Raw genomic sequence first — 21,302 nt, forward strand, 5'->3', positions numbered from 1 at the left:
GAGATTGAGAGAGAAAATCTAAAATAAAATCTAATATTAGTCATGGATCTGAGAGTTACTCTTTTGGGTGTTCATGTGTCATGCCCCTGGCCATTGTGGGCATAATAAAGTGAGGGCCTTACACTAGTTGGGCGACAGAGGTTTTTGAGTGCTATGATTTCAATCAATCAGATATAACAGTACATAATTTAATCATGCCATTTCACTGAGCTGTGCTAATAACAAAAGCACCATTTCCCAAACAATAAATTAAGAATGAAATAAATGATTAGAATATTTTGATCATTAGTATACTTCAAATTTCTCCAACCTTTACTTACATTATTGTTTACTAATTAACAAATAAGGAGTAGCACATGTATGCTGTCCCTGCCAGGGATGTTTTCATTGTGTGCAGCCAGGATATACTGTTCACTCAGCTTCACCATCCGGCTGCTAAGAAGAGCAGGGAACCTGGGGAGAGGAAGGAGTCTCTTTGACTTTAAGTATAGTTTATACCTTTCATTTTGCCTTCTAGCTCCAAACATGAGTGTGTTCCACAGTTGGATATGCTTTTTCTACAGAGTGAATATGTTGTGACCTACATCCCAGGCCTCATGCCATCTTTCCTCCCCCATTGTCTACTGAAGCTGTAACGTAAGGCTGCCATTTGGGTATTGCCCAGTAGAAACTCAGGGATAGCGCTCTGGTATTTATTGGTATTCTGGTAACAGACGCCTAATGGAAATAGAAAGTTTGAATGATAGTATTATTCTGTTCCTTTAAATGGTTTCAGTTGTTCACATCTTCAGTCTTTTAATATAAAGCAGGAGAACAAAAAAGAATAGAGAGAGAAAGAGGGAGAGAAAAGTGAAATAATTAGGAGAGAGAGAGCCAGTTTTATTCCACATGAGCAAGTAAACTTGGGAAATGTATGAAACTGAGCCTCACCATCCTCATCCAAAAAACAGAGGAAAAATACCTACCTCAGTGTGGTCGTTTAGAAAAATTGATATGATGTATGCACGATGGAAGCTCACAGTGGGCGCGCCATAATCATTCACTTCCTCTCTCTCTTGTGTGGAGGCCAAAGCTAACATGAGTGGACAACACTTAACCTCTTTGGTTTGGTTCCCTCAACACAGAGAGTGGATTCTAGGTGATCTCAAGTGACCCAGTGTTCAGATGTCTCACCAGGCAGTGTATAATCAGACTCGAGACTGTGGGGCTGCTTCTATTTTAGGCCTAGAATTTCTTTTCAAGCTTTACCATTTCTTGGTTTGCATGACTAATACAACCTCTGGGAATACAAATGATTAAAGCAAAATAAACAGAGTCATGGTGATAACCTATTTCATCAGCTACAGCAGGAATCGTGCGCACACGTGTGAAAGAGAAATTGAGGATAACTGGATATTTAGAGAGGCTTCTGAGTTTTCATCGAGTTCTCATGTTTCTTCATGAATGTACACGTATTTAATTGCAGTCTTGTCTGCTCTGCATTTTAATCTTTTTGTTTCTCAGAGCTTGGCTAATCTTTGTGTATCATTTTCTGCTTCCACATGTTTGAGAGTCACTTCACGAAGCTCTGGGAATGCACATTCTTTAATCTTCCTCTCAGTTTATAGTATGTCAAGACAGAGCTTGGATAAAAGTAGTGTGGGGGCCTGGAATTGGCCACCCCAAGATATGTCTCTTAGGCATGAGGATTATTTGGGGCTGGTTACTTTTAATAAACTGAGACAGGGAAGGAGGTTCTGAGGAGTGGAACTTGCTTGCCCTTTTTTGGGAGATATTTACATTTGTAAGGGAAATCTCCATCTGTAAAGTTGTCTCCCTCTCTATACCAGGAAGAACAGGGATGACCTTGTCTCTAGAAACTCCTATCAATACAGAATGCAAGGACTTAAATCTGCATAATAATCTTATTCCTGTTTATTGTGCTTGTCTGGTAACCTCCTGTAACTGACTCCCTCCACCCCCAACATCCTCCTTTGTCATTAGCTGAAGATGATATTTAAGGTGGGGGCTTCAGCCATTTTGATGAGTTGCTCAGCTTGCCTGAGCCTCTCCCATGTATACATGTTATAAAGCTTTGTTTAATTTTCTCCTGCTATTCTGTCTCATGTGAATTTAATTGGTTCTCTGGCCAGAAGAACCCAGAGAGGGTAGAGGAAATGTCTTCCTCCCCTACAGTAGCTAAAATTGAATTTTATTCATTCATTCATTCAGGCTAGTTAGCATTTCATTGCCTAATTTGCTTTGCCATCAGGCATGCTATTGACTATATACTATTATGGGCAGAAGTTTCTTTAAACTGTCAATTTTTTATAAATTGAATTAATTAAATTTATTTCTCTTTACTAAAAATGACCGTGTTTTGCCTGTTGGTCACCTGTTAAGACACTCTTTTTTAAATATTTATTTATAAGAAAGTTGTATTAATGATCAGAATTTTCATGATACAGAATAATTTTGTGTACAAGTTTATAAATTAGTCAACCATATATACTCTAAACTGAAGTATTTTTTTATCATTGAGGATAGAAATATAGCAAATTGAAGAATATTTTTGAAAATAAGGAAAAAGCTTCCATAATTTTGCTCTCCTAATGAAATTCTCACTTTCACAGGTGAAAGCTAGTTTTCAATCCCCATGTAAATACATTTTAAATAGTTGTAATCATTATGTCTACAGCATTTCTGACTTTGAAATTTTCTTATACTTTCTCCTGTGTCTTGAGAGACTTCATAATTATGAATGATTGTGTTATATTACACATGGTTGATTTAGCACATCAACCTTCTTTTTTATTGGACGTTTATGTGGCTTTCTATTTGCCTTCCTTCTTTCCTTCCATCTTTTTATTTATTTTTTTTTTACAGTTTATACTTTTAGAAGTAATTGGTAAATGAAATACTTGTACTTTTGTTAAATGCTTCTGTTATTTTATTCCCATAAGCTTTAATCTATTCAGAGTGCTTTAACAGAATACCGTAGACTGGCTCGTTTATAAACAACAGAAATTTATTTCTCACAGTTCTGGGAAGTCCAAGATTAAGGCACTGGCAGATTCGTGTCTGCTGAGAGCCTGCTTCTTGGTTCCTAGCCAGCTGTCTTGTTTCTGTGTCCTCAGTGGCAGCAGGTAGTGAGAGCTCTCTGGGGCCTCTGCTGTAAGGGCAGTAATCCCATTCATGAGGGCTACAGCCTCATCACCTAATCACCTCCAACGGCCCCACCTCCTCATATCATCACACTGGAGCTTGGATTTCAACATATGAATTAAGGGGAGGACAAAAACATTCAGTCTATAGCACCATATGAAGAAATCTTAGGAGTAGATTATAGCATCAAATAGTTTGAATGCCTACATGGTTCTTTCTGTGTTTTGCCATATTTTTCTCTAAATTAAGAATAGTGATTTTGAGGGACTGGCCCTGTGGCGTAGTGATTAAGTTCATGCACTCTGCTTTGGTGGCCTGGAGTTCATGGGTTCAGATCCCAGGTGAGGACCTATACAATGCTCTTCAAGCTGTGTTGTCGTGGTGACCCACATACAAATTAAAGGAAGACTGGCACAGATGTTAGCTCAGGGACAATCTTCCTCACCAAAAAAAAAAAAGAATAGTGATTTTGAAACATTTTTGAGTTTGGGAGACCAATGAATATAGGAAAATAGTCTTCATTTCATATATAATGTATGAATCTGGTTCACATGTCAGTATATGAGAATGTCATAAAATGCTGATCTTTGTAGCTGAATGTTATCACAATTTTCATTTGTGTTGTTAATTTTATTATTTTGTTGTTAATTTTAACAGTGAAAAAAAGAGATTTAAGTTCTGGAGGTGATTAAAATAATAAGAATTTTTCACATATTGAGATATATGAGGACGCTGGTCTGTTTTAAACCTGATTCAACCTAAAACTTGTCTTTTGCAGAGCAGCCTGACTTATAGTGCACCAAATGTGCACTGTACATCTGCTTCAAACACGTTCTCAAGGCAAGGAATGCACTCTTTAAAGATAAGGATGGATGTCTCCCTTCCTCTGATGCCAGCACCAGTACTTCTTTGAAGGTAAGTTTTTCTTCCCAGAAAACCAGGGTGAAATTGACATGCTGTGTATGTGCTCAACTGCAGCAAAACATCTCCTTGTGATTTTGAAAAAAATTGTATTTTTGTCATGCTTGATGTATGTTGCTTGTTCTGAAACTGTGTGTAACCTGCCGTAAACCATGCTTCTCGGAGTGCTTTCTTCCCTGGTGGAGATTGCACTTCCAGGCTAGTCCTCAGCTCCGATAAATCTCAGCTTATCTTTCTAATCTGTAGATTAGCTATTGATTATTTGCACTAACAGAGACGTTTGCAGGAGTTATGCAACATCTTTGTAGACTGATTCTCAAATTTGGGAACAAAAATTGCCCTTGTCTAAAAGGATGTTCTTTCCATACATTACTACAGATTATATTATCTCTTTTTCCAAAGGTTTTAAATTTTATTTTTATAAATTTAGATACAGTAAAATTGATCCTTTTTGAATGCACAGTAATAGAAATTTCAACACATGTATAGATTCGTCTAAGTACCTCCACTATCAGGATACAGAAAAATGCCATCGCCTCCCAAAATTTCCTCGTGCTATGCCTTTTTATTTACACTCTCCTCTCAACTTGAATTCCTGATGGTCACTGAGGTGTTCTGTGGCACTGTTGTTTTATTAGTTCAACAATACTGTACAAATGGAATCGTCTAGTATGTAACCTTTGAGACCAGCTTCTCTTACTGTGCATTAGACTTCCTGCTTTTTCCCTCTCCTTTTCATTTGTCTGTTTCCTTCCTTCCTTCCCTTCTCTCTCTCTCTCCCCCTTTCTTTTATTTTGAACATCTTTAATATTACTTTAATTTGTCATTAGTATATTTTACATATATTTCTATATAGTTTTTTAAGAGCAAGTCTGCTGGAAACAAATTCTTATTTTCTTTCATTTAGGAATGTTTTTATTTCATCTTCATTCTTGGTGGACATTTTCACTGGCTGTGGAATGCTGGGTTGACAGTTCTTGGCTTTTAGTGCTTTAAAAATATTGTTCCACATCCTTCTGGCCTCAGTGGTTTCTGCTGAGAAGTTCTCAGGCTTTTAAATAGGTATTCTCCTATAAGTAGGGCTTCTTGACATTAGCATTATTGATATTTGGGGCCAAAATAGTCTTTGTTGTGGGGCTGTCCTGTGCATGGCAGGAAGTTTAGCAGCCTCCCTGGCCTCTATCCACTAGATGTCAGCAGTACCTCTCTCCCTGGTGTGATTATCCAAACTGACTCTAAACTTGGCCAAGTGTCCCCTGGGTATGTGGGAGGACAAAATCACCCCTGTTGAGAATCACTGCTCTCTGAGGAATGTGTCATTTAACTCTGGTTACATTAAAACATTTTTTCTCTCCTTTTAGTTTTTAGCAGTTTGATTGTTATGTGTCTGGGTATAGATTTTTTGTTTTTTTCCTATTTGGAGTTACTGAGCTTCTTTTTTCTTTTCTTGTCTACTGCCAGATTTGGGCAGTTTTCACAAATTATTTTTTTAAATATATTCTCTTGCACTACACACTCTCTTCTCTCCTTCTGGGAGTCTAATAACATGGATGCGAAACCTTTTATTTTCTCACAGGTTCCTGGGTCTTATTTTTTTCACTCCCTTTTTTCTTCCTGGTGTTCAGATCTCATAAATTCTGTTCATCTATCTTCAAGCTCACTGACTATTTACTCTGTAATCTCTGTTCTACTATTGTGGGCATTGAGTGAGTTTTTTATTTCAATTATTGGATTTACTATTCTAAAATTTCCACTTGGTTCTTGTATTATACATTTATTGCTGATATTTTGCATTTATTTCAAGAGTTTTTATCTTTAATTCTTAGAGCATTTTTATAAATCTAAGGTCTTTTCTGATAATTTTAATATTGATGTCATCTAGACATTGGTGTCTATTCATTGTCTTTTCTATGTGAGATGCCATTTTCTTGGCTCTTAGTATGGCAAGAGATTTTGCATTGTATCTTGGACATTTTAATTATGATATGGAACTTGGTTTTTTGTTTATATCCCAGGAACAATATCGATATTTTTGTTTTAGCAGATAATTGACCCAATTGGCTTCAGTCTGCAAGTTCTAACCAGCTTTCTGTGAGTTTTGGTGTCAAAGTCAATTCTATTTCCAAGGCCTTTATAATGTTGTTCTGATCTGTCCCATGGGTGTGCTGCCCAATAGCTAATTGGAACCTTGGCAGTGATATCTTCTGTCATTAATTCTTAATGTCTTTGGCATGCTGTTCAGTGTTAGATCTATGCATGCACACCTCACAACTTTACAAGGTTGCTTCCCCTAGCTCCTCCCTCTCAGTGATCTCTCCAGTCCTTTCTGGTTCTCTCTCAGGCTTCCCTTTTCTGTCTTCTGATCAGAAATCTGGGCTTTATTTCCCTTACGCAAGCTATATGCTTCCCATGACTATGGCCTCATTCAGAGCCAAACAGCAGAAAGAGAGAGAGAGAGAAAAAGGAAATGAGGACTTGTCCCCCATTGTTGGGACCTCTAATTACAGAGGAAGTTTCCTCAAAGATTTAGTCCTGTGGGCCTCATTGTCACCACTGTTGCTGCTGGATTGCCTGGGGCTTGGACATTAGAGGATGAGAAAAGAAAGAAACAAACAAACAAACAAGGGACCTCCCCCTGGAGCATTAGGGTACTCACGTACAGCTCCTTGAGTCAGGGCCAAAGAGTTTCTTGTGGAGCTCTCACTATCCCCATCATTGCCCGCTTCCACGTTTAGGGCTAGGCCAGGTTCGGGATATACTAAAGGGAAGAAAACGGTGAACTCACTCATGGTTCAGTGGTGCCTCAAATACTGATCTTCTTCCTCAATCTGCCTGCTGCTCTTTCCTTTTCAGAGGCCTCGACTAGCTGCTCCATGCGTTCTGTGCATATTTGATAATTGCAATCAATGTGAGAGATAGGGTGGGGTGTGTTTACCCCATATTGCTTGGAACAGGAGCAGATGTTATCTTGGTAATTTTGATGTAAGTAATCTTTCTGACAGAGGTTTTTAGAGTAGACTGATTAACTGAATGTACACCTGTCAGATAAATTGCAGTCCCCTCCAGAGAATGAAGCCCTTGGTGGTGCTGTTCTTTATCCGCATTGTAGTGATTCCAGAATACTTAGAGCTGGAGTAGCATTTCTTATAGAGATGTTTAAGACAACAAATCAACATAATCTCCTTTATTTACCTTAGTGCCTCGTTAATACTTTACTAATCTTTGTCTACATATAAATGGCAAACGGATCTCATCTCATGTTCTACTCAGCTCACCTAGCTGTGGCTGCCTGGAATGTGGGTCTGAGAACAGAGAGGACCCATGATGCTGAGCAGGAAGGTGTGCTGGGGTTGAGAAACTTGTTGCATCTTCCATGGTAAGAGTCATGGCGTATGCATTCCACATTTCTGCCTTCATGGGTCTATGCCACTTCATGGTAGTCAATATATATAAGCTGGGAAGCAGTAATAATAATGATTAATGAGCCATTGGTGCTTTGCAATCCCACTGAAGATGAAGCTGTGCTTGGTCAGAGGGAAGCGTGTCGTGGCAGTGATCGCCGATAGCTCCTTTGTTGTGCAAAAGTGTTGATAACTATCTCTGCCATTCTTCGAGCTGTAACTCAAATGCCGTCTTCCCAGCTTAAGTTGAAATGAACATTAACATTAATGTCTAAATTTTACTAGTTCTTAGCTCTAACTTGACTCATTCTAAGACAGTATTTTCAATGTGGATTGTAAAGCCAGGTGGGAGTATTTAGGAAATCTGTGGGAGTCTATATGGTTACCCAAATGATTGGCGGTGCCACTGGCATTGTGTAAGTAGGGTTTAGGAATTCTAGAAAGTCTGCCACATGAAAGGAAGACCTGGACAAAAAAGAGTATTCTGTACTCAGCAGGACTCTAATATCCAATGAAAGACTATGTATAGACACCCTTAGATTGGAGCAAGAGGTATGTGCCAGACACTTGTGAGTAACCGTCCTCGGACGCTAGGGGAATGTTTTCCTGTATCATTTGCCTTATGTCCTTGGAATAAGATAATAGCTTTCATGCTGTGAAGATACACAGCTTGTGCCACTGCTGACGTTCAGAACACATTGTTTTGGAGGGCAAAGATGATTTGAGAGCCAGAAGTGCTTGCTTAAGAGAAAAGACAAATTAATTAACCTGTCAAATTATTTCTCTAAGATAGCATGAATGCAAACAATTCTTGCATACCTAAGTGCGCTTTCATGGTAGTGCTGGGTACCCATTTTTTCCCTTCTCTTTGTGTTCCAATTTATGATGACTCACACCTCTGTGAACACTAGCACAGTATTTACAACATTGTACATGGAAACTAAGGAATATTTTACAATATTAAACAGTTCGTACGACTCAAATTTGCATGTATATAGAAACAAAGCGAAGGCAGTGACATATATCTATTCTTTACATTGGCAACAAGACAATGAACGCTAGAAATCTGAATGGTTTTATTTTTTAAAAAGGGCTTTAATAAGACTTACTTTAAATTAAAAAAATAAAAATTTCACCTTTACTCAGATAATTGTTTAAAATTTTGGTGTTATTAATTATTTTTGATGTATTATTTCAATGTTAATAGTTTGAATATTTTAGGAAAAAGAGCTTTATATTCTATTTAGTCTTCCTTCTTCATAAGGATTTTCTACTAAATTACTGGCTTTTCAAGTAAATTCTTATAAAAACTCTTCATTATTGTTACATACCGAAGTATTAAAAATTTGTATTTGTGGTGGGACCTCCCAGAGAAACACAACAGACCAATGTGCTTGCTATGGTAACGTACCTTCAGGACTTTTCTGCTAGTTCCCCGTCTTCCATGTCAAATCAGGTCACCACCGCAAAGCCTCGCTAACAAGGAAATTCTGGGGCTGCCAATAGACCCTGAACTATTTCAGGCCACTGTGGCTGCTTCCCAAAGTGGCAAATTATTAAGAATATTCTAATTTGAAAAAGCCAGTAAGAAAGGAAATCGTTTGGATTCAAGGTCTCTGTGTGAGCTTTTGTTCTGTGAAAAGTTTGGAAATGGATTTATATATTTTGGGGATTTGAGATATTTAGGTATAGAGAAGTGAAGAAAATTCACTACAGGAAACATTCACTGAGCTCAGACCGCGTGTCGGTCCTGGGAACACATGGGGAAATCAGATGCTTTGCCCTTGAAGATCATACGGTCTAGGTCGTGCATCTTAAATTTTTCTGCCTAAATTTTTTACTAAGAGAAAAGTAACTGTGTGACCCCAGGAGATCTGGGAGCAGGACTTCTCCAGAATGTCTCTATACATGAGGAGCTTAGGGAAACAGTCTTGTTGGAAAAAGAGACTAGAAGATATTTCTTGTTTTTACTTTAGTTGTATGTTAAAGACAATAAAAATAGCAGTTTTCCTTTCTGCCTTCGTCTATAATTTTTCTTAAACAGGAACATTGTTTTCTTTTCTGTTTGGGGGCACGGGGAAAAGGCCATTATGCCATTCTGGAAAGATCTCAAGTTCTTTTGAGTCATTCCTCAAGGCTACCACTTTCCGGGAATGTGACTTGAGTTGCCCCATCAATGGCACGGTTGTCCTTTGAAGTCTAGAATTTTACTTTAAAAGATCATGCAGATTTTTCATTCTACTTTAAAATATATCTTATTTTAATGTAAAATTAACTGTTCTGAAATCTTCCAGGAACATTTGTACTTCCGGTGTATTCCATGGTTATTTTGTTGCTGTGTGTACGCTGTACCTTGCGGGGCATTTGTGTAGTAGCTTGAGAACTCAGGCAGTGGAACATGGAAGCACAAGGGCTATTCAATGATATAAGTAAATTTGAAGTTATCTTTCCTTCTCCATTAAACGTATTGAAAAAATATTTTTATTAAAATTATTTTGATGTAAAAGAATCACAGAAAGTACTTTTTTCAGTGTTTTTCATTATTTATATTATACCAAATTTTGATAACCACTCAATAAAACACTTTACCAAAGGAGCATGGAAATGGCCTTGCCTTATACAATTTTCTCCATTGTCGTGAAATTTTAACCAATTAGCCTCATCTTTTGTCTAGCCTAGTGATCTCAACTGTCTGCATCTCAGATTTATTAAAGAAAAAAAATGACCTCTGAAGTTTTTTGGCAAAATCAAAACAGATAGAAATCTTTAAAATCTACATAGATCTCTCCAAACAGTATATCTGTATGTGGTGTTCATAGATATTTCAAAAGGTAGAGACAAAACTCAGATGCCAAAGGTAATTTTATTTACAAATAATTCATAATATTAGTTAAAAAATAAAGGAGATTTCCAAACTCTATCAGTGAATATGACCTTATTTCATTAAAAGCACATAGTTATAGTCATCATTTTTGTCCTGATTGCTTGGAAGCTCAGGGTTAAATTTTTTGCACTCCATTACTTTATCTTTTCTTAGAGAAAAGAAATTAATATTTTTTCTCCACATCTCCCTACCCCCAGTTTTATATTCTTTATTTTTTAATCCAATGTTTGTATCTATCATAACTGTGCTTTTATTCTGAGCACCAATCTCTATTGGAATCGGGCAGGATAAAAAATACCCTTCTGTTAACTAATTATCAAACTCTACGTATTATCTCACACCTTATGCTTACAAAACAGGAGGCACATGCACACAGGATCTGGCAGGACAATAGGTAGCACCCATTACAGATTTAAAGCCAGCAAATCTGCCTACTCTGCCATTAGAGGTTTAGCTGTAGAATTGAGAAGAATTCTGCCCGAAGCCCGTAAATATAAAGATTCCTCAGCTCAGACTTTACTAATGGTTGGCTCAATTCCCACTATAGATCGAAGACACCATGCCGGTTACTAGAGAGTTAACACAAACATTCATACATTCAGAACTATGACATATACAATAGGTTAGTGATTTTAATTTCCATTCATTCTTCTCCTCTGAAACATTCACCAAAGTGGTTAATAAAGTTATTTTTCCTTCAGTTTTCTAGATTTTGCTTATTGTCTTGTGCATGTCCGTTGCTCTGTTAATCTTAGGCTGTTCTGTTCATTTGCTTAAGATTCCCTTTAAGAAGAGAAACAATCTTTTTCAGTCTTATCGATAAAGAGGTTTAAGTTCCTTCCAACATGCAAATACTTACTTATTACAGGACAATGACTCTGTTTTCTGTTTACGTGGCCAGGAGATTTCCTATATCTCTTTAACTTAAGTGTTCTGTGTTTTATGGTCAACTGGCTGAGTTTTCTGTCTCCTGATGGTAGGTATTCATAGCCTTATATCCACAATTTTGAAAAGTATCAGAAAATTTAAAGATTTCATAACTTGTTTCACGGCAAAACTTGAAATGAACTGATCTGAATCTATTAAGAGCCTTTATTTCTCCTACTTATTGTGAATAGTCATGCATTTCATTGCGATAATATTAATATGTTTGATTAGAGGGTACTGCCTTGGACCCCTCTGGGGCACAACGTAATAACTAGATTATGCACTTTACTACTTTTCTGAAATCATAAAAGTCATGAACTCCAAAACAATCTGCCCTCAAGGATTTCAGATAAAGAATTACAAAGCTACAAAAAGCAAGAACTTCTATTTTTCAGGCCAGATTATACTTCCTATTTAGAAGCAATAGAACTATTAAACATCTTAATGACTATTGTTTTGCTGTTTAACTATTTCACTGTCAGTTAGTGACTTATGATTACTCTAAGTGACGTGGATCACCTTTCACTAGAAACTATTATAAGACAATTTTAGCAAAACTCTCAGAAGAGGAAAAAGATAATTTCTCAGGTCTCTTCCTGAGCTATGATTCTCTTGTAAACATGATTTTGTTGAATAAATTTTTCATTCAGTTAATTTCAAACAGCTACTTTGGATATTTTTTTATCCTACTGGTCTCAAGGAAAATGGATCTAGAACCCAGTGCTGATATTTAAAGAATACTTCTGAAAAATATTTTCATTTGTAATTTTAATGTTGTTTGGATAATAATCTAACATGTCAGAGATTTCTGAAAGAAAGGTTTAAATTCATATTGTTTGGATTTAATGTCAAATCCTTCTGTAATAACATTACAGAAGTCTTCTTGGCTCAGTTTTAGATATTTTGAGGATACAAAAGTGAGACCGAACACATCCCTTGCACCCATAGATATTTTATGACGGGAATGGAGGACCAACTGTTCCACAACACATGAAACTCTTCTCCCACTTCTCAGATGGAAAAGATCAAGGAGCAGATGTTACTGGTAAAGAACTTTCTCTGGAGAGCTGTGGTTGTACTGCAAGTGTCCATATGGAGGTGGGTGGGAGTGACTATTTTCTGACCCCACATTTGATCAGAAGTTCCTCTTGGAGAGTATTAAATGTGTTTCCTGGGGGCTGGCCCCGTGGCTGAGTGGTTAACTTCACACGCTCCGCTGCAGGCGGCCCAGTGTTTCATTGGTTCGAATCCTGGGCGGGGACATGGCTCTGCTCATCAAACCACACTGAGGCAGCGTCCCACATACCACAACTAGAAGGACCCACAACGAAGAATATACAACTATGTACCGGTGAGCTTTGGAGAGAAAAAGGAAAAAGTAAAATCTTTAAAAAAAAAAAAAAAAATGTGTTTCCTGCAGTGAGAGTCATGGGGAATAGATGGCTGACTCATCCCTGAGAGAACCAGACTTGTCTAGCTCCAGTCCTGGGAAAGCAAGAGAGGGGATTCCCGAGAGCTTTGGGGTGGGGAAGGTTCGCGGAGAGCACTGCTGTGTTGAGATCAGCCTGAACTCCCTGAACGAGTGCCACGAGGTCTCTGATTGCGGCTCTCTTGCTCCTGAACACTGTGCTATAGTATTACTTATACTCACTCTCCGTGAAAGAATAGTGGTCATAGATGAATTAGGTAAAGATTAATGTAAATTAGTATACAAAGTAATATGTTTCATCTATTTAACAGTGTGGCATATCTATATCTGTTGTTGGCAACAAGAGATGGTTAGGGAAGAACACATTTATTTAAACTAGAGCCAATTAGATGCTAACAAGCTAGCAGACAGGAGAAGAGAGTTTACTGTCAACAAGAATCTCCAAGATGAGTGCCTTGGAAGAGCTTTATGTATTCTTCAATTCAGAAATAACCGCTAAGCTTCCTATCTTTCTCCAGAATCTCTTTCTGTCCCCCTCCCCGTCTCTCCTATCGTTTTCTCTCTCTCTTCAAGAGTTGTATTTCTAAGGTGTATACTCACTAAATCAATAATCTTAACTTTTATTATGTTTTTCATAAACACAAAATGTATTTTTATCTTACAATGAAATTTATGATCAACTAGATAAGTATGGACAAAATAACATCCTTGAGATATGGCTACTGGGTGGGAAGCTGGGCTCTTCTCCCACTAGCTCAGTAACCCCCACTCTCCACCCCCACCCCCACTCCCCCATCTCCGCCTCCACCACTACCAGCTTTTTGATTAAAAGTTTCATCTCACCAAAATAACTTTTTACCACAAGTCAAAATTTTCCTTATAAATGATCGAAATCATTGCTACATATATGTTTCCTTTGCCTAGAATGCCATCTGCCACACACACACACTCACACACACATTGTCCCTCATACAAACATTTTTCTCTAATTAACTAATACTCAGGCCTTCTAAGCTCAGCTCAGGAGTTCCTTATACAAGAAAGTCTTCTAAGACCCTCCTGGTCTGATTGGAACTCCTGGCATCTATGGAACTTCCCCTGTGGCTGCTGGTTGATTTGACCATCTCCTCCACTAGATCCCACTCTCTGTGCAGGAGGCGAGGACGTATATTTGTTGTCGTTCCTTCAGTGCCTTGCGGAGAGCCAGGGCTCAGTAAGTATTTGCTGAATGACTACGTCAGTGAATTAAATGTGAGGGAACTGATAACTGGACAACAGAGCAAAAGGCTCATTTGTAAGACTGAAGAAGAATATTACCTACCTCACAGGGTTCTTATAATATTTAGAGGAGTTAAAAGCTTTTAGTGCCTATAATATTACTTAGTCCCCTTGAAAGAATACAGGGCATAGATGAAGTAAGTGTAAATTTTTTTACATTAAAATTTTTTTATTAAAGGCACGGAAAGTAGTGCCTAGCACATAGTAAGCCTTATATAAAGGTTAGCGGTCACTGTTAGTAGTAAATTTAGTGATTTGGGATGTTAAGAAATATCATAGCATCCAAATTTAGATACAATAGTGAGGGAATTAGACTTGAGGACACCATTGAGTGGCGAGAACTGAATTGAGAAAATAAAAGTATGCACATAACCTGCTTTCTACTTCTGTGATGTTTGTGTCAAGCTTAGTCCAAGGTGGCTTTGGAATCCATCAGTGGAGCACAAATATTGGATTCTGTGACAAAGCTGTTAACTTTAACGAATGTGATTATAGAAGCAAAATTGAAATGAATGGGCCCGTGTCCAAGGATGACTTAAACTCAATAACCTGAACTTTCCCAATAGAATGGGGATGAACGATGATCCCTTGTTCAAAGACTGAGACATAGGAAGACAGGTGTTGTTCAATATCAATGTGACTGTCTCTAACTAGGCAGTTGAACTGGACCACGAAATAATAGCATGCCCAGAAAGCTGAGTATTAGGAGAGAAAAGGCTGAAATCTGATTTAGCATTCTAATTTGACCTCTCTCCATGTTATCTGGAATATTTTTAAAGAACTAGATATGACCAGCACTTCCATTTCATCTTCATAAAATAGAAATCTTGTAATAGAAAAGCTATTAAAAATGACCAGATAGAGAACTTTTTAATGGAATATTAAAAGTTTCTGAACTTTTTCAATAATCGCTCTTTCGTTTCCGAAGTGTACATCTTTAATCTAGTGGGTTGGCTGTGAGCATTATTTTTACTCACGTGTGACTAGGACTTTTGAAGCCCATTTTTCAAAATGGAGATATATTAACTTATAATGAAAAGATTAATTTTTTTATTGGGAATTCTATCTCTAATAAGAAAGTTAGACCTTGTGTAACTGTCTTTTCTTCTGTATTCTTCGGGGCTAGTCTTAGTATGTTTGCTTCCTTCATATATTCTTGCTAAACCCTGAGCTAATATAATATTGATTTTTCTCTGAAGTTACATTCTGCTGCAAATTGTAAGCATTTTTCAGATCAAATGATATATTATTTCTTTACTATTACTAAAAATTTTTGAATAAAATGGATTGCTAACACAATGGAATATCAAGGAAGAGTTCTGATGCCATCCACAAAAACGTAGTATCACAGAAATTTGTAGAAAGGGCATTTCAGTTGCCAAATTTCACAAATAATACTTCATAAAACAGTGTGCTATAGAAGCAGAATAACAAAAGGATTAGAAATGAGGGTTTATTGGAATTGGACAGGTCCACTTCTAACATTTGTGGGGCCAAGGCAAGAGTTTAAACTGAGGCCATGTGGTATCTAAACTGGTGGATGTTAAAAACATATTCTATCTTCTTACTTTCATAAATATTCTTCATAATGACCCAGAAGAGCATATTTTCACATTTAGAATGCTTAAACTCTTTGGAGTTTTGCACTGAAACATGGCAGCGTGGAGAGAGACTGCTGGCCTCTGGACCAAGACCCACCATCTTTTCTTCTCATCCCTGGATGTATCCTGAACCGCAAAGTGTCTCTTGTACATGTGTGGAAGTCCTGAGCTTGCATGTTCGAGCTCTGTTCAGATTCCTTTCATACCTGGGGGTCACATATAATGGGACAGTAAGCTCTTAGGAGATACCTAAGGCGAAGAAGCAGGAATAAACATGCTTGGGCTGGAAATGGCCATTCTGGGTACTAGCTGCTAGTAGTATTGTTCTGAAAGGGGGTAGGGTCTAGGTGCATGGAAGGGGGTTTGGTGAAAGGAGGACCAGAGAGGGGTTCTCGAAAGCACAGGACCCAGGACGGAGGCTCCTCTTACTTGAGTCTAATGATGATACTTGCAGTTAGATCTTGATTTAAATCTTGTTGATCAATTATTAGCTGTACATTCTTAACAAGTAACTGAACCACTGCAAGTGTTGGTCTGGGGCCAGAATAGCTGCTCCACCAGTAACTAGCAGTATGACCTTGTGTGAAGTAATTAACCTCTCTGCCTCTCAGTTTCCTCATCTGAAAATTGTGGATACTCATAATCCCTATCTCAGAGGGTTGTTATGAGGGTTAAACAAGTTAATATTTCTAAAGTGTTTAGTATGCTTTCTAGCACGAATAAGCACTGTGTGTATGTTTAAAAAGTAAAATAAAAAGCTTCCTCATTTGTGAAAATGGGGATATGCATAGGTCCATGCGTAGAATTGTTGCAATGACTAAATAAGATAATGACTACAGTGTATTTATTTAGAGTCTGGTATTAGTAACAGTAAGTATACCAAAATGTTAAATAATAAGAAAAAGTACTGAGAATTGAACAATTGGATATCCACATACAAAGAAATGAATATAGACAGAGTTTACACCCTTCATGAAAATTAACTCAAAATGGATCACAGCACTAAATGTAAAATTCAAAACTATAAAACTCCTAGAGATAATAACATGGAGAAAACCTAGATGACTGTGAATATGATAATAATTTCTAAGATACAAAAAAAGGCAAGATAAATACAAGAAAAAATTGATAAGCTGGACTCCATTAAAATTAAAAACTGCTCTGAGAAAGACAATGTCAAGAGAATGAGAAGGGAAGCCACAGATTGAGGAAATATTTGAAAAAGACGTGTCTGATAAAGGACTGTTATCCAAAATATGCAAAGCACTCTTGAAAATCAACAATAAAAAAATAAACAACCTGATTAAAAAATGGGTCAGAGTGAACTTTCCCTGTAATCTCTCTTCTCCAACATACAACGAAAAGGACATTCATACTCCAACAAAGGACATCCAAACACAACACAAGAAACATCAGAGAGACCCATGCAGCCATATGACAGAGGGTGGGGAGGCTGAAGCCCCCCTCAGAGGAGGTGGAATGGGGTAAGAGAAAACGTTGCTCCTTCCCCTAAAGGCTGTGATCCAGGACCACGGGAGGCCTCCAAGAGGGAGGGAACAGGGGAGGGGAGGTTCATTTGTGGATCATCCAGGATCCCTGGTGGGCCCTTGCAGCCTAGAGGGAAGTGCTCTACCAGGGTGAAAGCTTTCATGGGGATGAGCTTATCAAGCCAACATCCTAGGAAAGCAGGTAGTGAGAGCAGAGCGAGAAAACCCCCAGAGCACGCAGGAGAAAGTGCCCCTCCCCCCACCCACCCAGCACTGGCTCAAGAACCTGGGATCTCGGCTGAAGGCAGAGGGCTCAGAATGCTCGACTCTTGACCCCCACCAGTGGCGATAGACAGTAACTGCTACCAAATAACACCAAGATGCGAAAAAAGAGAGCCACTTCCCCTACCAATATCAAACATTACAGTAGATCTCCAGACCAGAGAGAAAATGACAAGTACCCCAAATCAGTCCTGAGGACACACAAATATGTAATCTAAATGACAAAGAATTCAAAATAGCTATCATCAAAAAACTCAATGAGTTAAAAGAGAATGTAGAGAAAGAATTCAATGAATTCAGGAGCTATTTCACAAAAGAGATTGAAACTGTAAAGAAGAATCAATCAGAACCATTAGAGATGAAAGACACAATGGAAGCAATAAAACAAAATATGGATTCGCTGAATGCTCAAGCAGACATCATAGAGGAGTGTATCAGCATAATCGAAGATAGACATGTTGAAATGCTCCAGATAGAGGAGGAGAGAGAACTAAAAAGAAATGAAGAAATTCTCCAAGAAATATCTGACTCAATTAGGAAATGCAACATAAAAATTATAGGTATTCAAGAGAGAGAAGAGAAGGAGAATGGAGCAGAAATCTTGTTCAAAGAAATAATAGCAGAGAACTTCCCAAACCTAGGGAAGGGGATAGAAATCCACGTGGAGGAAGCTACCAGATCTCCTAAATATATCAATGTAAAAAGACCTACTGCGAGGCATATGGTAGTGACACTGGAAAAAGTGAATGACCAGGAAAGAATAATAAGGGCAGCAAGGCAGAATAAAATAACCTACAAAGGAACCTCTATCAGGCTTTCAGAAGATTTCTCTGCAGAAACCTTACAGGCTAGGAGAGACGGGAATGACATATTTAAATCTTTGTAGGACAAAAGCTTTCAGCCAAGAATACTCTATCCGGTGAAAATATCCTTCAGATATGATGGAAAAATAAAATTTTCAGGGAGATAAACAAAAGCTAAGGGAGTTTGTAGCCCCCCCAACAAGAAATCCTCAAGACGGCCCTTATACCTGAAAAAAAAAAAAGGTAGAAGGGGTTACAAAGCACGGAGTAAGGAGATAAACAGGCAGGCAGAATCAGAGCAGGATAGCAAGTACTCAAGTATAGCATTAAAAACAAAGAGAAGGAAAACACCAAAAGCAAAGATCATCCTGTCATTTTAACCACAAACTCATAACACAAGATGGAATAAGATGTGAGGGAAACAACTTAGGAGGGGAAGAGGAAAGGGACTGAATCGGTTTAGTCTAAGGAAATAAGAGACCATCAGAAGAGGGACTATCTTATCCATGAGATTTTGAATACAAACCTCATGGTAATCATTAAACAAAAAAAGCAGAACAGAGACACAAATAATAAATCAGGAGAAAACAAAGAAACAACATAAAAACCTGCATAACTTGACTGGTAGACCACAATACACAGGATGAGAAACAAAGGAAATGCAGGAGAACTGGAAAACAAGTGATAAAATGGCATCATAAAGCCCTCATATATCGATAATCACCCTAAATGTAAATGGATTGAATTCTCCAATAAAAGGACATAGAATGGCAAGATGGATTAAGGAACAAGACCCAACAATATGCTGCCTCCGGGAAACACATCTCAGCCCCAATGACAAATACCAGCTCAGAGTGAAGGGATGGAAGAAGATACTCCAAGCTAATGGCAAACAAAAGAAAGCAGGAGTTGCCATACTTATATCAGACAAAATAGACTTCAAGATAAGACAGGTAAAGAGAAACTAAGAGGGGCAGTATATAATGATCAAAGGGACATTCCATCAATAAGAAATAACACTTATAAATATCTATGCACCCAACTCAGGAACACCAAAGTACATAAAGCAACTATTAACAAACCTAAAAGAAGATATTAATAATAACACAATAATAGTAGGGGACCTGAACACTCCACTCACATCAATGGATAGACCATCCAGACAGAAAATCAACAAGGAAACAGTGGAATTAAATGAAAAGCTAGACCAATTGGACTTAATAGACATATATAGAACACTCCATCCAAAAACAGCAGAATACACATTCTTCTCAAGTGCTCATGAAACATTCTCAAGGGTAGACTATATGTCAGGAAACAAGGAAAGCGTCAATAAATTTAAGACAGTTGAAATGCTAACAAGCATCTTTTCTGATCACATGCTATAAAGCTAGAAATTAATTACAAGAATAAAGCTGAGAAAGGGACAAAGATGTGGAGACTAAACAGCATGCTATTGAAAAAGCAATGGATCATTGAAGAAATTAAAGGAGAAATCAAAAGATATCTGGAGACAAATGAAGTGAAAACATATCATACCAACACATACGGGATGCAGCAAAAGCCATATTAAGAGGGAAATTCATCACAATACAGGTTCACCTTAACAAACAAGAAAAATCCCAAATAAGCCATCTCAAACTACTCTTAATTGAATTAGAAAAAGAAGAACAAGCAAAACCCAAAGTCAGCAGAAGGAGAGAAATATTAAAAATCAGAGCAGATATAAATGCTATTGAAACAAAAAGGCAGTAAAACAGATCAATGAAACAAAGACCTGGTTCTTTGAGAAGATAAATAAAATTGACAATACCATAGCCAGACTTACAAAGAAAAAAAAAGAGAAAGCTCAGATAAATAAAATTAGAAATTAAAGAGGAGAAATAACAATGGATGCCACAGAAATACGATGGATTATAAGAGAATACTATGAAAAACTATATGCCAACAAAATGGACTATCTAGAGTAAGTGGATAAATTCTTAGACTCTTACAACCTCCCAAAGCTAAATCAAGAGGAAATAGACAATCTGAATAGACCAATCACAAGTAAAGAGATTGAAACAGTAACTAAAAACATCCAAAAGAATAAAAACCCAGGACCAGATGGCTTCCCCGGGGAATTCTACCAAACTTTCAGAGAGGATTTAATACGTATCCTTCTCAAGCTATTCAAAAAATTTAGGGAAGATGGAACTCTTCCTAACACGTTCTATGAGGCCAACATCACTTTGATACCAAAGCCTGACAAGGACAACACTAAAAAGGAAAACTATGAGTCAATATCTCTGATGAACATAGATGCAAAAATCCTCAACAAAATTTTGCCAACTTGAATACAGCAATACATCAAAAAGATCATACATCACGATCAAGTGGGATTCATACCAGGGACACAAAGATGGTTTAACATCTGCAAATCAATCAATGTGATACACCACATTAACAAAATGAGGAATAAAAATCACATGATCATCTCAATAGATACCAAGAAAGCATTTGACAAGATCCAACAGCCATTCATGATAAAAACTCTTAACAAAATGGGGATAAAAGGAAATTACCTCAACATAATAAAGGACACATCTGACAAACCCACAGCCAACATCATACTCAATGGGGAAAAACTGAATGCCATCCCTCTGAGAACATGAAAATGATAAGGATGCCCACTATCTCCACTCTTATTCAACATAGTACTGGAGGTTTGGGCCAGAGCAATTAGGCAAGAGAAAGGAATAAAAGGAATCCAAATACTGAGTGAAGAAGTGAAACTCTCACTGTTTGCAGATGACATGATCTTATACATAGAAAACTCTCAATAATCCATTGGAAAACTATTAGAAACAATTAACAACTACAGTAAAGTTGCAGGGTACAAAATCAACTTATAAAAAGCGGTTGCATTTCTTTAATAATGAACTTACAGAAAGCGAACTCAAGAATACAATTCCTTTTACAATCACAACAAAAAGAATAAAGTACCTAGGAATAAATTTAACTCAGGAGGAAAAGGACTTATACAGTGAAAACTATAGGACATTATTGAAAGAAATAGATAATGACATAAAAAGATGGAAAGAGATTCCTTGCTCATGGATTGGAAGAATAGACATAGTTAAAATGTCCATACTACCCCAAACAA

The 21,302-nt window shown here is 37.5% G+C and overlaps 1 long non-coding RNA gene across 17 annotated transcripts in view; it reads left to right on the plus strand.

The window, feature by feature from the left end:
* The window catches only part of LOC106783454 (uncharacterized), a 116,035-nt gene that overhangs the window by 50,556 nt on the left and 44,177 nt on the right, over positions 1–21,302 (plus strand). For 5 of the 17 annotated variants that reach the window (XR_011440718.1, XR_011440717.1, XR_011440719.1 and 2 more), the window contains exon 8: positions 3,923–4,059. This is a non-coding gene — a long non-coding RNA (uncharacterized lncRNA). Of the gene's footprint in view, positions 1–3,922; positions 4,060–7,335; positions 7,445–12,169; positions 12,455–21,302 lie in introns of those variants that run through there. The other 12 variants (XR_002809380.2, XR_002809382.2, XR_011440727.1 and 9 more) reach the window with 6 other exon arrangements.

Source organism: Equus caballus, chromosome 7, assembly GCF_041296265.1.
Source record: "Equus caballus isolate H_3958 breed thoroughbred chromosome 7, TB-T2T, whole genome shotgun sequence".
In the NCBI taxonomy this organism is placed as follows: domain Eukaryota; kingdom Metazoa; phylum Chordata; class Mammalia; order Perissodactyla; family Equidae; genus Equus; species Equus caballus.